We start from the raw sequence: 16,858 nt of genomic DNA, 5'->3' as shown, positions 1-16,858 counted from the left end.
GAGAGTAAAGCGATCGTCACATGGAAAGTATTTCGTCATTGATAGGACTAGTCATTCTTTTTATGGGATTTTATTGAGCCACTTTCTCTCATTCCCACTTGTCCTCAATTTCTTCAAAGAGAAATTATATGAGCTAGTTGAGTCCAAGTTCATTTATTGATGTGTAATACAATGCTAGACTTATTTTTATTAAGCCTAAAACTATGAATTATAAGCTAACAAATCGGTATACATATATAGTAAAGCAATGATGTGTGTATATGTAAGAGAAACCTAGATTTAAACCGCCTCTATGCATTCATTCAACCTACGGGTGTCAAGTGGGCTGGGCCTGGTTAAACCGGTTATGAGTCCAACAGTAATTTTTTTTAAAAACAATTCTGAACCGGTCCACTTAATTCAATCCAATTCAACCCACCTAAATTCGGTCAAAATTGATTAAAAATCTGGTCAAAAACCAAAAAAAAAAAAAAAAACTCCAATATACACTATATATACCCACGTATATACATTTTAAATACGTTAAACAATATATATACACTATATATATTATATACTACATTAGAATTTAAAAAATATGTACACATATACACAATTACACATGTAATCGTGTATACGACTATACGTTAGTTAAATATATATATTACTTTAAATAAAACATATGCTACAAGATATATACTACAATATAATGATATATATAATAATTTATAAAACATATACACATGTATACGTTAAATATATACGTCTATAGAAGATATATACACATATATACGTACCATTCCATATATATGTACTACTTTTCTTTTCTATTATATAGAAGAGGTGGTTTCAACCACTCTCATGCAATTACCTAAAAATTCCTCCACTCCCATTTAATTATATATCATGCATCAATATATAATAATTTCATTATTTCATCATAATGATTTAAATATTTAATATATTCTATTAATTTATACTAATTAACTATAACTACATATTGGAAGTAAAAAAAATTTATTTATTTAATTAGCTATCATATTCAAAACTAATTTGTTACCATGAATCACAATAATTAATAACTTAAAATATTTAAAAGATATATAAAAAATTTATTGACTCTCATTATTTTAGCAATGCTACGTAAATTGAGATAAAAGAAAAAGTATTGCAAATCATAATAATTAACAACTTAAAATATTTCAAAGATATATAAAATTTTAGTTGATTCTCAAAATTGTATCGAAACCACATAAATTGGGACACAAGGAGTAAGTATATTATTTGATAATTACATAAAAATTATTATAAATCAAAATAATTAACAAGTTAAAATACTTTTTAAAAAATAGATAAAAGTTCTATTCAACTCTCAAAATTTTATCTGTGCACCATAAATCATGACAAAATAAAAATTATCTTAATTAATTGCAACTAAATATTTAAAGTAATTCAATTTTATTATTTTAATTGACTTTTATATAGAAAATTAATATTTTTATTTATTTATTTATTTATTTATTTAAGTAAATTTAAATTTTAAAATTATTCTTTTCTTATATAGAAATACCAATATTTAAAATTAAATTTAAATTTTTAAAGTACAAAATTAATAAATTTAATTTAATAAAATAAATTTCTAATGAATATTTTCTTAGAATTTGTGTTGGGTCAATATATATCAAGTTAAAAAAAAATAAAGAAAAATATATAGTAAAACTTTAGTATTGTGAAAGATAAATATAATGCACTATCCAATAATATTTAATAATATCATATTTTGCATAATCAAATATAGCATCCCGTATTTAATTAATATACTATTTCGGTGAATTATCGCAGGTTACTATTGGATATGATAAAATTATATTAATTTTTATAGTAATAAAATAATCAATCGCTCTTAATTAATTATTATGAGTCATCTAGGTATTAAGAAAATAAATAATATTTAATGAAAAATAAAATAGACATAAAATAGGAAATTAATTCTTAATTTTTTAAATTAAATTTTCGTCTTTCGAACGATGATTTTACTATATCACTCCTTATTATAAGTCATTTATGTATTAGAAAAATAAGAATAACAAAATGATATGTCAACATCAAATATTTGATTGACTATCAAATTTAAATTAGTGCCACATAAATTGGGACGGGACAGAAGAAGATATAAACAACATATATTTTTGAAAATGAAATAAAAAGTACTGTAAATAACAATAATTAACAAAAAAAAAATTAACTGATTTCTACTGCTTCAATCGTAATTTTAATGCATCACCCGCAATTAATTATTATGTCACTTATGTATTGAAAAATTAATAATATTGAATCCACGATTTTACTATATATGTGTGTGTGTGTATGTATGTAGATATATAATTTTTTAAAAAAATAAAAATTACTACATATACTCAAAGGGCAAAAGAGTAAAAAAACACAAGAGATAAATGTAGAGAAATCAAGAAGCACCAAATGGATTATTAACATTTGTAACATTCAACACATTTCTAAATGTTTCCAAATTCTTCTTGAATCAACACATACACATAATAAAAATAATAAATAATAATAATTACATTTTACTATATCACCCCTAATTAATTATTATGGGCATTTAAGCATTGTGCCACATAAGTTGAAATATAAAAAATATTATAAATCATAGTGATAAAAAATTTAAATTATTTAAAAAAATATAATTGGCTATCGTCGACACAAAACTCTGAACAAATAGAGTAGCATATATTATTCAAAAATTATATAAAATGTATTATAAATTACAATAGTTAACAACTTAAAATATCTAAAAATAATTTAACATGTTATATATTTCAAAAGAAATTACATGAAAAATACTAGAAATCACAATAATTAACAACTTAAAAAATTTAAAAGATATAAAATATTTGGTCAACTTTTAAAATTATATTAGTGTCACTAAAATTGGAATAGAAGAAAAATATTATAAATCACAATAATTAAAAACTTAAATTATTTTTAAAATATATAATTGACTATCAATGCCACAAAAATTTGGACAAGAAAAGTAACGTATATTAATTTAAAAATTACATAAAAAATATTATAAATTACAAAAGTTAACAACTTAAATTATCTAAATACATATTAAAATAACATATGTTGAACTCATGCTAGATTCCGGATGAATCCTAGAAAACATATGCAATCCTTTTATTAAAAAAATTATTTAAATATATCAAGATTGAAAAAATAAATAAATATCTTAATGTTGGGCTCGTGCTGACACGGGTCATGCTCCTCTAGTTAAATAAAACATATATATATATACTACAATATATACACACACTATATATATAGTTATACACTAATTTATAAAACATATACACATGTATACGTTAAATATATACATCTATAGATAATATATATGCATATATACGTAACATTCAATATATATGTACTACTTTAAATAAAATATACTACAATATATATATATATATACATACACATACACACACACACACACACATATATATACACACATATATATATATAGTTGTACACTAATTTATAAACATATACACATGTATATGTACCATTCAATATATACGTACACATATAAAATATATGTACTTCTTTAAATAAAACATATGCTACTTAATATAATAAATTAATAATAATTTATAGTAAATTAGTAATATATTAAAACTAAGTATTTAATTTAAACTAAAAATTCAATTCAAATCATTAAATGGAAAAAATTACAAAGTAAGGACTAAGAAGCATATGAATATTGAATTTTATTGATTGCAAAATGATTCAAAATTTATAATTCACATGGATGAAAAAGCTACAAATTTTGCATCATTTTTTCTAACTCATTCATGTTAATATTAACGGGAACTTGCATAGGATAGTCAAAGTCAACGGGGGCAAAATCATACATTGGACTTGATTCTGCTGAGTTCTCCCGTGAAGTCATAATTTCTTCAAGTCTCTGCTCATTATTCGGCTCCACTTCCATTCCTTGATTTCTTCGTTCTGCTCTAATCCAATCTCTAAGGCAAACTAGAACATTCATTGTCTTGCTTCCCAATGAATGTCAGTTGTCTCCAAGCTGTTGTCGCCCCTGACTAAAAGCGCTCTTCGATGCAATGGTTGACATTGAAACATTTAGGATACCTCTAGCTAATCTTGAAAGCACAGGATATTGTGCTTCATTATTCCTCCACCAATCCAACGTGTTGATCCGTCATTTGTGATCCTCTAGCGGCGATTGGAGACAATACTTCAACTTTTCCCGATAAGTTGATGTGTAAGCTCCCTCGTCAACATTGTTCCAACAAGGTAAATCATAAAGGTGATCAGGAAAACCACTATGTGCCGGCCTTTTAGAAGATGATGGCTCCTCGGGAGGACGGGTAGCGATAGTTGGACTGATATTTATCGACACAGCTAAATCAACTAAATCAGCATATTGGTTATATAATTTATCTATGTAAGCGTTCTCATCGGCCATAGCAGTCCACAAATCAGGTTTTTCTTGTTCTTCATCATCAGAATCATTGTTAGTATTTATTTCTAAGTTAGCATAAATAATAGTACTAAAGTGGCACATAATATTATATTTCATGCACGGATTTAGCATAGCACCAACCAAGTAAATAGGGGGAATCGAAAAAAAATATTTTTTAAATTTAGCAAACATGGCACCAACAGCTTCTTTGTAACCTTCTTTATTTTTATATGCTTTGAGCAATCAAAAATATCGGCTATATATGTCAAAATATTACAAACAGTAGGATAATAGGCACCGAAAAATTCAACCGTAGCTATATAAAATTTTTCCAAAAACTTAACAAGATCATTAATTACAGTCCAGTCAGAATTATATAGCATGCAGAGGGCAAAATTAGCAAACAAACCACAATGTTGGTTAAAAGATAGGGTAATGGAAACACTATATTTATAACAAATTTTTAAAAAATCATACGCAACATTCCATCTAGTATCACATTCTTCTGGCATCAATGTCGGTGCAAGTTTATTTTGTTCACATTTAAGTTTAAAGTCTTTAATTCTTCTTCTACGATTATTTCTTTGAATAAAACCAACGACAAGCCGAATTTTTTCAATATAAAGTTCAAAAAACTCAAGATCATCTCTTACAATTAAATTATATATATGACAAGCACATTTAACATGAAAAATTTCAGGTAACGACGGAGATAGCTTAGATTTTAACTTTGTTATAGCAGTTTTGTTATTAGAATCATTATCAAAAGCAATACATAAGATTTTATTTTCAATACCGTAAAATTCTGCAACTTTAACAATCGAATCAACAATAAAATCTCAAGTATGTTTACAATCTTCATCATATAAAAAAGTAAAAATACGTTTTTGCATAACAAAATTGCTATCTATCCAGTGACAAGTAATGGTTAAATAATCATTTTTATTTACAGCACGACCAAGATCAGAAGTTAGGGACATTCTACATTGGATATTTTTTAACAATGTTGATAAATAAAAATAATATTGTGAATGAAGTCTAAAAATATCGGTCCTTCAAGTAGTTCTAGAAATACCATTAAACATAGGATTATAAATTGCTTGAATATAATGGATAAAGGCATCAGAAGAAGGAAAATTAAAAGACAAACAACCCACAGCTACCATTTTAGCTATTTCTTCTCGGTCCCTCAATTAATTATACTTCTTCATTACCTGACCGGTTGCTGGGTCCATTCTAGTTAGCGTTGGCCCACCAACATCCGCACCACCTCATGCAATATTTAACTCTCTTTAGTGATTATCACTTATATATTTGTTGACAAATATTGTATCGCACCTCAATATCTGATATACATTCAAAAAATTGCCATGCAATACTAGTTGGTTTACGAGCTCTTGGGGCACAGGGAGGACGGGGAGGGAGATTAACCGATTCGGATCTAACGTTAGCATTTCCTACTACGGGTGTCTCACCAATATTTTCATCATCTTCGTCTAAATTAACCGCATCTACTTTATTTTTTTCTTCTATACCATAATTTTTCTGTGCTTCTACATAATTCATATCGTGGGCACCTACACCTAAAGGTACACCTACTTCTTCCTCAAAAGGTTGACTAAGCGGTGCCGGAGGCACACGAGTATATCTACTACTTGAAGTACATCTACCGCTAATAATTTATTTTTTACTACCACTACCACTTTCAGGACAAAAAAATTTAACACCTTTAGTAGCGAGGTTTCTTAATTTATCCATAATATAAATTAAACTAAAATAAAATAAAATAAATAAATATAATAAAATTAAATATTCAACAACTAATACACTAAATAAAAATTAAACGTAAGAGATGGAACGACAATACCAAATTTTGAAAGTATCCGAAGGTTGCGATTTTAGAAACTTCCACTCGTACTTTATAATCGCAAAATTAAAAAATTAAAGTGAGCACTTTAGGAAATATATAGAATATTTGAGAATTGAGATGCCCTTTTTAGGGCCCAAACGGTAATATAGTCATTGGGCCCAACGGGCAAAAAACTAATTTTTAAGAAAAAATAAAAAATGATTAACCGGCGGACTTGGACCGAGCCTGGTCCGGGCAGGGTTAACCGGGCCCAAAATCAAAAATAATCCGGTCCGGTACCCTACAGCCCGTGTGCTGACCAGGCCAATTTTCCTAAGTGGATTGGGTAGGGCCAGGTCAACCCGGCCCGTTTGACACCCATAATTCAACCTCATTGATTCCTGTGAATTAGTTGTTAGTGACTCATTATTAGGTTACGTACCGTATTTCATTATGAAAAACATGTATACGTGGAAGCAAATAGACAAGATTACATGTATGTAATATAGACAATCAACATAAACACATAATTCACGCAAATGATACTTAAAATCAACCAAGAATACCTCTTGAAGCGTGAACAAATATCTTGAAGCAAATCTGTCTTTCAATCTGTGGTTTTCTTTAATAATCTCAAATTACATTCAAACTCTCTCAATACTTGGGTGGACAAGTACTGAATAGAAAACTAAACTTTTGGGTTAGGAGATCCCAATTTATAGGAATACTCTCCAATCTAAAGCAGAAATAAAAACACATATACTTGTTTCTGCTTGAACAAGGATAGGCGGTGACTTCTCTTTTTCTTTCATAAAAAATAGAATTTCGAGTTCTAGTTTAATATATGCACTCCTCATAATTAATTAGTGAGACCCTCTATTATGAAAATGATTCAAAATACTAATTTGAATTATTTTTACCATAATAAATTATAGATTATTCCACGAAAAATTCATAATTGCACTCTTGAAAATGTAGTCAAGTTAATAGCAGCCAACAGAGCAAAAGATTGATATATAATGAGAGTTCTATTTTAATTTTGAAATTCTCCCTTAAATACTTATGTAATTCTCACACATACTAATCAATAAATTAAATTACTGGCGAATTTAATACAATGATTAATTTTCTTTAGAGCAATGCTTAACTTATTTCATATGTCGAACTCATAAATCTACCAACCGGTTATACACGTGAAAATTTATGAGCTTCTCATAAAGGACGTATCATCAATCATTAAACTGAGACATGAATTCCATCAGCTAACTGTAGACACGTAAAATTTATTGGATCAAATTCATATAAAATTTAAATTTGATCTATATCTTATTGGGTCTAAAATTATTTTGGGCTTAAAAAAATAATAAACCTATTGTATTCCTCATCAAGGTTCATCTCACCTTGAAACCCAAACTCATCAAATGACGTGGCATCCCAGTCAAATCCAAGACCAATGAGACGCCGCCACATGTATAAATGATGTGAAAATCTCATTCAAATTCAACAACCAGTCAAAAGGCGTCAAGTGGCAAAGTGACATGTTTCGGCCAATCACAAGCAACTAGGCCTACCCCCTACAACTATAAATAGGGGAGTAACATAACATTCTAAAGTTAAAAAAAAAAAAAAAAAAGGAGGACATTCTGCAAGCATTGGAGGAAGTTTCTGCATTGATTTCACAGCTCTTCAACGAATTGACTAACAGAGTTCTGCCCGGAGATCAACTAGATAAGACGAAGTGTTGTCAACGAATTGACTAACGGAGTTCTTCCCAGAGATCAACTCGACAAGACAAAGTGCTGTCAGACAATTTCTGGAGATCCAAACACATTTCTAGTAGACTCAAATCATCTTACATTCGAGAATCATGCTGCAAAGGCCCTCGAATCATGGAAAAACTTAGGAAAGAAGAATCGAGAGAATAACGGAATTGTACCTGCAAAATTACTTTAAATGAAATTACTTTTTTTGTTTATTTAATTTTTTGCTTGCAGTTAATTTTCAGCGTTAACAAAAATTTATTGCGAACACTAACTTATTATTTCACCAATATATATCATGATCATTCAATCTATTGGGAATATTGACCCATCTCAGAATCTCATCTTTTAATGAATCAAAACGATAAATAATATATACAGACCATAATAGTTATATCAAAATTGAGAATATAAGTACGTTTAATAGTTTAGAGAATATGATTTTATTAGTTGGTCTAAAATAGCTATCTCTACGTTGTCCATTCCAATACATACAAAATGCCCTAGCACGAGAAGTTAGAATTACACCATTCTCATAATCAAGATAAATTACATTTAATTTGGTGCTACAATTGTTTTGATGATTTGTCCAAATTTTCATCTATGATTGTGAACTATAACTTCAACTAATAAGAACCGATAATTTAATCTTCTGTGAATAAGCTAAGCTCTATATATACACCAAATCATCTAGCTACTATATATATAGGTTGAGGACACATATATGACGATAGTCTATTTAATATAACAATTTATTGAATTAAATAAATAAATAAATAAATGATCGTTCAATAAATAATACTATATCAAAATGCATGATTTATAGTATATTCTAACCGTTGATATCGATCTCCTGAAGGAAAGACGTAATTTTACTTAATCATGTCCCCAATCATTAAGCTTGCATAAATCATAATTCTGAAAAATAATTCTTGGGACGAGATATGCTATTTCTAGTAATCTCTATTGGTTTTGACGCCCTAATTCCATAAATAGGCAATCAGCACAGCCAAGTGTAAGTCGTTCATGTTATCATGTATTTGGTATGGGATATTAATTATTAATCTCAAAATTATTTATTCTATTATTTTTATAAAATTAAATTCCATTATATGAAATAAAATTTACTTATCCCATATCCCATACCAAACAATTAACCTCTAAATAACAAAACAACCTCTAAATAACCAAACCACCTTTACATAATTACAGTGTTTTCCAAGCAAAACAAGCGTACAGTTGAGTCGTCGACAAAGTCGCTCTAATCAGCGCAGATTTTTTCAGAAAGATACTCATGTTGACCCATGCTGCCAAGGATGTAGGTAGTAAAGTAAAATTATGTGGGACAGACAAGGTATCACATTCGTGGTTGAATTTAATCCGGTTAAAAAAAATAGATTCTCGCGTGATGAATCATTCTTTTTAAAGTCTATAAATACTAAATCGATCTCACGGTCTCGCACTTCATTCAATGGCGGCTGCAGTAGAAAGAAGAACAAGAGTTTCTTGGAGCATTAACCAAAATTCTAATGACCATCATCAGTTCAATACCACATATTCCATCAACATTATCATTTGTTGTTCTCATCAAGATCAATACAGTTTCTTTATATCTCCTCCTCCTTCTTCTTCACTACACAAAAGCATGCTAATTGCTTTCATTTTCCCAGCTATGGTTGACCTTCTACAGCTCATGTACCAAGCCAGTAATAAGTCCCCCTTTGAACTCCACCCTATAAAGATGTATTTGGCTATCACAAGTTTTCTCATTTACTGTTTCTCCTACGATGCTCAGCTAAGATTATTAAATATTTCTACTTCACATACCCCAAATTACCCTAAAATTATTGCCACTGTATTTGGTCCTCTCACACTTGCAACTTACTCCTCACTTCTTTTCCCTTCACTATGCCCCATTATTTATCTCATTTCTATCTCATACTCTGCAATTCAATTGCAAGTAAATTGCAAACTCGAAGAACTATTATATCGGCTATATCGTAAATTCATGAGTTACTCCGCAGACAGACCACATAGTAGTATACTTCCTATTTGATTAATTATGTTTGTTGATTATACTGTTATCTGTCCTGAGCCGGGGGTATATCCGAAATAACTTTTCTATTTTATCTGAGGCAGTGGTATGGACGGCGTACACTTATCCACCCCAGACCCCACCTTATGGGAATACACTGGGTATGGTGTTGTTGTAAGTTTCTTTAATTAAGAGTTATTGTACGGATCATTATGGATTCAAAAAAATAAAAATTTATTAACTTAGGCTGAAACCTAAGGTTACTCTGCTAGTATTTCATTTCATTTCTCCTACTATTTTTCTTTTTCCATTTTTACTGTTGGAAAATCTTGTGTCTGTGATTGACTAGAAGTAGCCGTGCATGTTTCTTAGACTTGTTTCGGCAAGAGTTTAAATTATATGGGTCGTTGACCTCAAATTATATTGGGAGACGTAAACTATTATCAACCACATCGTCTAGAGAAAAATGCGTGAAAAGTCAAAATTACACAAATAAATTAAAAGAACAAAAAATAAAAAAAGAGCTATATTATTTTATATTTATTTTATCTTTATTATTTTCTTTGTTTAAAAAAGAATGATTTATTTTGACTTGACACGAAGTTTAAATATTACCAAAAAAAACAAAAGAGTCATTTTTTAAAACAGATTAAAAAGAAAGTAAATCCTACTTTTTGAAACATATAGGGGTCATTTGGTAGAGTGTATTGAAAAATATAATCCATGCATTAGTTAATGTGTATTACTAATACCTTGTTTGGTACGTCTTTTTGCCCATGTATAATTAATGCAAGCATTAGTTATACATTCTATTGTGTAGTGAAGTGTGTAGTAGTAATACACTCCATTTCCTATGTAATAGTAATACAAAGATTTTAAACACATGCATTAATTTATTAAATGACCTTAATACCCCTCAATTTTCCTCTCAATATTTCACCATTCTTTTCCCCGTCATTTTAATTTGCAATAGTGAATCTTTTCAAAACATTTCACAATTTCTTTTCCCACCATTTTAATTTACAACAATGAATAGTTGATTTAAATAACTGTAACACATTTATGTAAGATGTATTATTTCTTATACATCAAACCAAGCAATGTATAAAAAATAATACATGCATAACTAATACAAGTATAACTAGTTCAAGCATTACTAATTCACTATATTCTGCATTGTTCTTATACATTCTACCAAACAACCCCATAGAGTATTAATTACGACTATTATTCATTTCCGTAACATTTTAAATGACTTTCAATGATTAAGATTAATATGGTAACAGTACCTTTTATTATGATTTTTTAATTTTTTAAGGCGAAATAGTAAAAAATTAACAAGTAAACATGAGCTGAGAAATTACATGTTGCTGTAAATAAATATTCTGAAATATACTAAAACGAAAGGGGAGATGAGAGAGACCTATAGATATAAGAGAAGATTTTATTTTCTTCTACTTTTGTGTGTACTTTTTTTTTTGTCAAGAAGAAGCTTTTTCATTGCATGTTAATGGGGTTTGGGGGGATCAGTACTCCTTTCAGAGGACGTAGCCAAAATAGTGTTAGTCAGGGCCACATTCCGACCCTGTGGGCTTGCAGTAGAGTTTGCATTGGTCGTAGGTAGACCCAAAAATTGTTTGATTACATGGCTAAATGTTTTGCCCGAGCTATCATCTAGAACATACTTTAAAACAAAAGGGGGTAGCGTAGAAAAAGTGATCGATTTTTCAGTGAACTGTATGGAAGATCCTTCCTTTGCCAGTTGATTCGCCACTGCATTTTGTTCCCTAAATATTTAAGTTGGGGGTGCTGCTCCCAGCTTGTACAGTAATGTCCTGCACTCCAGTAAAATGTTATGATACAAGGATGATCATTATGCATCATATCAAGGGCTATCATTGGGTCTAATTCAATATCAAAGTTATGTATATGATGCTCCATGGCTATTCTAATTAGTCCCCATCTGATGGCTTGGATTTCAGCCATTATTGGGCTTGTGTGGGGAAGATATTGGTAAAAAACAAGAATCCATTCCCCATTTATGCCTCGAAAGACACCTCCTAAGCCTCCTAGTCCAGGGTTCCCTTTTGCAGAGCCATCGGGATTTAATTTTATGGCTCTTTGCAGCGGAGGATTCCACCTAAGAGTAATAGTTTGCTTTGGGTTATTGGAAGTTGTGGTGGGGTTGGCTAACAGAGTATATTCAGCAGTGTTTGCTATCGCATTCTCACTCTTAGCGAGGTTGCATTTACTATTGAATAGGTTATCATTTCGAGTGAGCCAAATCTCTCTTAAGCAATATGAAAGAAGGGTGCCCCATGTTAGCCATGTGTTAAAAGGTTTGGAGCGCAGTTGCTCCCACCAAGTGTGCCAATTGGCATCGTTGATATTGTTTCCAAGAAAGAGAGGCTTGTAGGTGCTCTTACTAACTAGACTTAACCAAAATTGTTTGGCATTATTGCATTGGAAAAAGATGTGGTCAATGTCATCCCTGTTGTAATTGCAGAAGTGACATTGGGGGGGGAGGGCATTAATACCAATGTGGTTAAGGAAGCTGCTAGTGGGAAGTCTCCTATGCATAAGAAACCAGAGAAAGGTCTTGGTCTTGTTGGGAGCTGTAGCTTTCCAAACAAAGGAGAAGTTTTTGTTCCTGGTATAGGTGTTGCTGAGGTTTGTAAGGCAAAAATACATTGGGGCAGTGGTAAAGGTCCCTGTAGAGCTATGTTTCCAAAGGGTTTTATCTTCAGCATTGGTGGTCAGATTAATGTTATGACTAAGGATGATGTCCTGGATGGTTTTTGGGATTTCAAAGGAGAGGTTAGTGAAGTCCCATTTTTCATCTATAAGAATATCCTTAATCCTAATGCTCAGGTCCTGCTTATTAAGAGGTCCTTGGATGATGCTTCTGAGACTGTCAAGATGAGGAATCTTAGTGTCATTGTAGAAATCTACCCTTTCCCCTTTTTCTATTCTCCATCTAATGCCCAAGCAACAGTTCTTCCAGCCCTTCTTAATGATATTCCAAATTCTAGAGGGGGATGTTAGCCTATTGGGGTTGTAGTATTTGGCCAGGAGGGTTTGTCCCCAAATACTTGTTGGCTTGTGGAACAGTCTCCAAGCTAGACTAGCATGCAAAGCTCTATTTCTAAGTTCAGCTTTGTGAAAGCCCAGCCCTCCATAGCTCTTGTCAGTGGTTAGGACATCTAAGTTAAAAAGGTGGAGTTTCTTCTTATCAGTGCTACTTCCCCAAACAAAATCCCTCTAAATTTTGTTAATAAGGTCAGTGACCTTAGCAGGGATTTTGATGTAGTGCATTACATGGGTGGGTATAGCACTAAGAGTAGATTTAGCTAACACAGATCTACCAGCCATGGTTAAGAATTTGGTCTTCCAGCCTGTTAGTCTAGAGTTCATATTGTCAATGATGAATTGGAAGCACACAATCAACCATTTCTTTCTTGGACTCAGCCACATTTGCTTGGTCCTTTTTCTTACCTTTCTTAGGGGCTCGACAATCTGTTGATTTGTGGCCAATCTTGCCACAGTTGAAGAACTTTTCCTTGAATTTCTTCTTTGGTTAAATTTATTCATTTCCAGGTTTTTTGCACTTTTTGAAGTTGTGGTCGTCTTTTATAATATTTGCTTCATTCATCGTAGAATTTTCTCTTGACCTTCTTTCCGCAGCCTTATTGTCTTCTTCAATATGCAATCTGACGATTAGATCTTCGACAGACTTCTCCTTATGTTTGTGTTTTAAATAGTTCTTGAAGTCCTTCCACATGGGTGGTAGCTTCTCTATTATTGTTGCTACTTGAAACTCTACATTCACGATCAAACCTACAATACAGTTTATGTGCATATTAAGAACATTTTTCAATTGTTCGACAAAGGTATTTGTCAAAAATCATACCTTCTGCAAGGAGATCATGGTTGATCACTTGCAGTTCCTGCACGTGAGAGATAACAGACTTGTTGTCTATCATCTTATATTCCAGGAATCTTACAACGAAGAACTTTTTAGTTACGGCATCTCCTGTCTTGTAATTCTGTTCTGGCGCTCCCCACAACTCTTTTACAGTCTTTGTTCCACTATACACATTATAGAGATCATCTTTGAGACCACTCAATACGTAGTTCCTACAAAGAAAATCAGAGTTTTTTCAAGCCTCCACAATCTCAAATCGCACTTGTTCAGAGGTTCCCTTGGGTACCTCTGGAGCTTCCTCAAATGTGAACCTTTGAAGACAAAGAGTGGTGAGGTAGAAAAATATTTTCTGCTGCCATCTTTTGAAGTCAATACCCGCGAACTTTTCGGGTTTATCCGCTAGTGTCATAGCTTACGGAGCATTATTACGACTCGTTGTGGCAATACTAGTTGCCGCCATAGTCGATGTGGTATCATGTACTTGACTATCGTTAGTCATTTTTCTGTCACAATAAGACAGAAAATTTAGTATATCAAAATACTAATCAATAAAGTTGCAGCAACCTTAAACACCACTTGTTTCTAGTTTAACGATGAAATTTTTATGACTTCTAATCGTCAACCGAGTGATCTTTAACTTGTGATGAAGATTTTGTTTCTTCAAATCACTAGTTAAGTTCAAACGGAGTAGAAAACTAAAAGCTTTAATCTCCAGAAACTAAGCTATACAGATTCTGGAAAAAAAAACTTTTGTGAAAAGAAAATTTCACCAAACAAGCAAAAAAAAAAAGTTTCCAAATTTATTTCCTTAAGATTGTTATTTTCAATGTTTTCGGGTACAAGAATCTGTATTTAGACACAACAACTTCAACACAAGTTCAAGTCTAAACACAAGAATACCTATGAAGTTATATAACACCCTCAACACAAGATCAAAAAGACCTTTCAAAGAAGTGTTTTTTTTTCCAGAAATTTAGATGAAACAGAAAAGGCCAAGTCCTTCGACTTCACGAAGTGTCCTTAAGGAAATAATTTTACTCAAGTACCCGAGGTTGCGGAATTTTTCTCCCGGGATAAAATGGCCTAACAATCCGACTGTAGTGGTACCTCAAACGATCGAATTCTCGTCGAACTCACTCAACGATTAGATGATCACACGGAGTGTATTTTTAGAAAACAAGAAGAGTTTTATTGCAGAAAAATTTTCGTACCTAAACCTGTGGATAAATGCAGGTTTATATAGCCATCAAGTGCCCTTTCCGAAAGGTGGCAATAGTTCATCCAAAAAGGTATATCCTTTGGAAGAGTAATGTTTGTTCATTCGAAACATTGTGTCTTTAATTTTTTGAACAGACACAACTATCTAAACAGTCACTCCTTCTCCAAAACAATATATCTTTTCCTCAAAGGTTGTGTCCCTCCATTTTCCATTCACACCAATTGAACCAACATACTCAACCCAATAAGCTCATGGAACCAGATTTCAAACCAACTTGATCCGATCCTTCTTACAAATTTTGAAGGTCTTTACTCAATGGCCAAATCTTTCACATAAAATGCTACAAATGTAGCAGAATAAATGTCTAGACAAAGAAAAAACCCAAGTTGAGAATAACCCACAACGCACAAGTTAGCTTGTGTTATATTTACAAATCCGTGGAAGACACAAAGCTGTAGTATACTAACCACTTGAGAAGCAAATGTCAACATTCTTTCTGGTGGCATATTGGCGCAGAGAGCTGCAGATTGCAAGTGGGAAATCCATGAGAAACGAAAATGCATTAAGGGAACAACAAAGCTAGAGAAAAAACCACGAACATCCGGAAAGGATTGTTTGATACCTGAGAAAAGTGTATGAAAAGTGTATGAAAGTGTGAAAATCCATAGAAAAGTGATTCAAACTTTTTATCTTTCATTAAAAGTCTCTACTTCATATAGAATTATTTTTTCACTATTTTTCTAATAATAAACTAATTAAACAAAGAACTACAAAAAAATTCTTGCAATCCATATTTGATTTGGATTTGGAAGTTAAAAGACTCGTGCATATATATGCTTTTGTTTAGGATTTCATTGTATAATTAAAGTCTATCAAAACTAAATAAAATAATATTTAACACTTCTAAATCAATTCGAATTTCTAAAATCCTATTTAAGGAGTAATATTTTGGGTCACACTTTACAAACACATATGCCTTTTCTACTTCTATATATATTTTTCTCTTAATTTGATGATTTTGATTTAAATCTTCTTCTTGCACTTATTATCATCTAATTTCTTTTGATTTTTTGCTCAGCATATTTTTTATTTCGATAGAATAATTATAGCTTACCATCATCATCAACTGTAAGACTCTCTTAAACTACTTATGTATAATTGATCCTATGAAATGTACATATTTATATGACCATTGAAAATAGTATTTGGTTGATCACAATAGACAAATTTGAGATAAAAGAATTGAGAGTTTTTTTTTTTTTTTTTTTGCAACTTTATCAATTATTAGTAGAAATATGACCGAATCAGATAAGAATTAATTATACTAAATGACTTATGCATAAAGGCCTTTATATATTACTAGGAGTAGTAGGTTTTGATTAAGAGTCATAATTGATCTATGCATCGTATTGACTATAGAAATTTTTAAATTTTTAATATTATTCTTATTTACTTATTTTTAGTGAGCTGTAATTTATTTCGGCTAGTAGATAGATTCTATTTAATTTTTTTGTGTTGTAATCTATAAGATATTTACTTTAATTTTTTTTCTTATCAATGAACAAATGGGATATTGGACAGGTACACTAT

This window comes from Capsicum annuum, chromosome 1 (assembly GCF_002878395.1).
Source record: "Capsicum annuum cultivar UCD-10X-F1 chromosome 1, UCD10Xv1.1, whole genome shotgun sequence".
Lineage (NCBI taxonomy): Eukaryota > Viridiplantae > Streptophyta > Magnoliopsida > Solanales > Solanaceae > Capsicum > Capsicum annuum.
Note: the sequence above shows the minus strand (reverse complement) of the source record.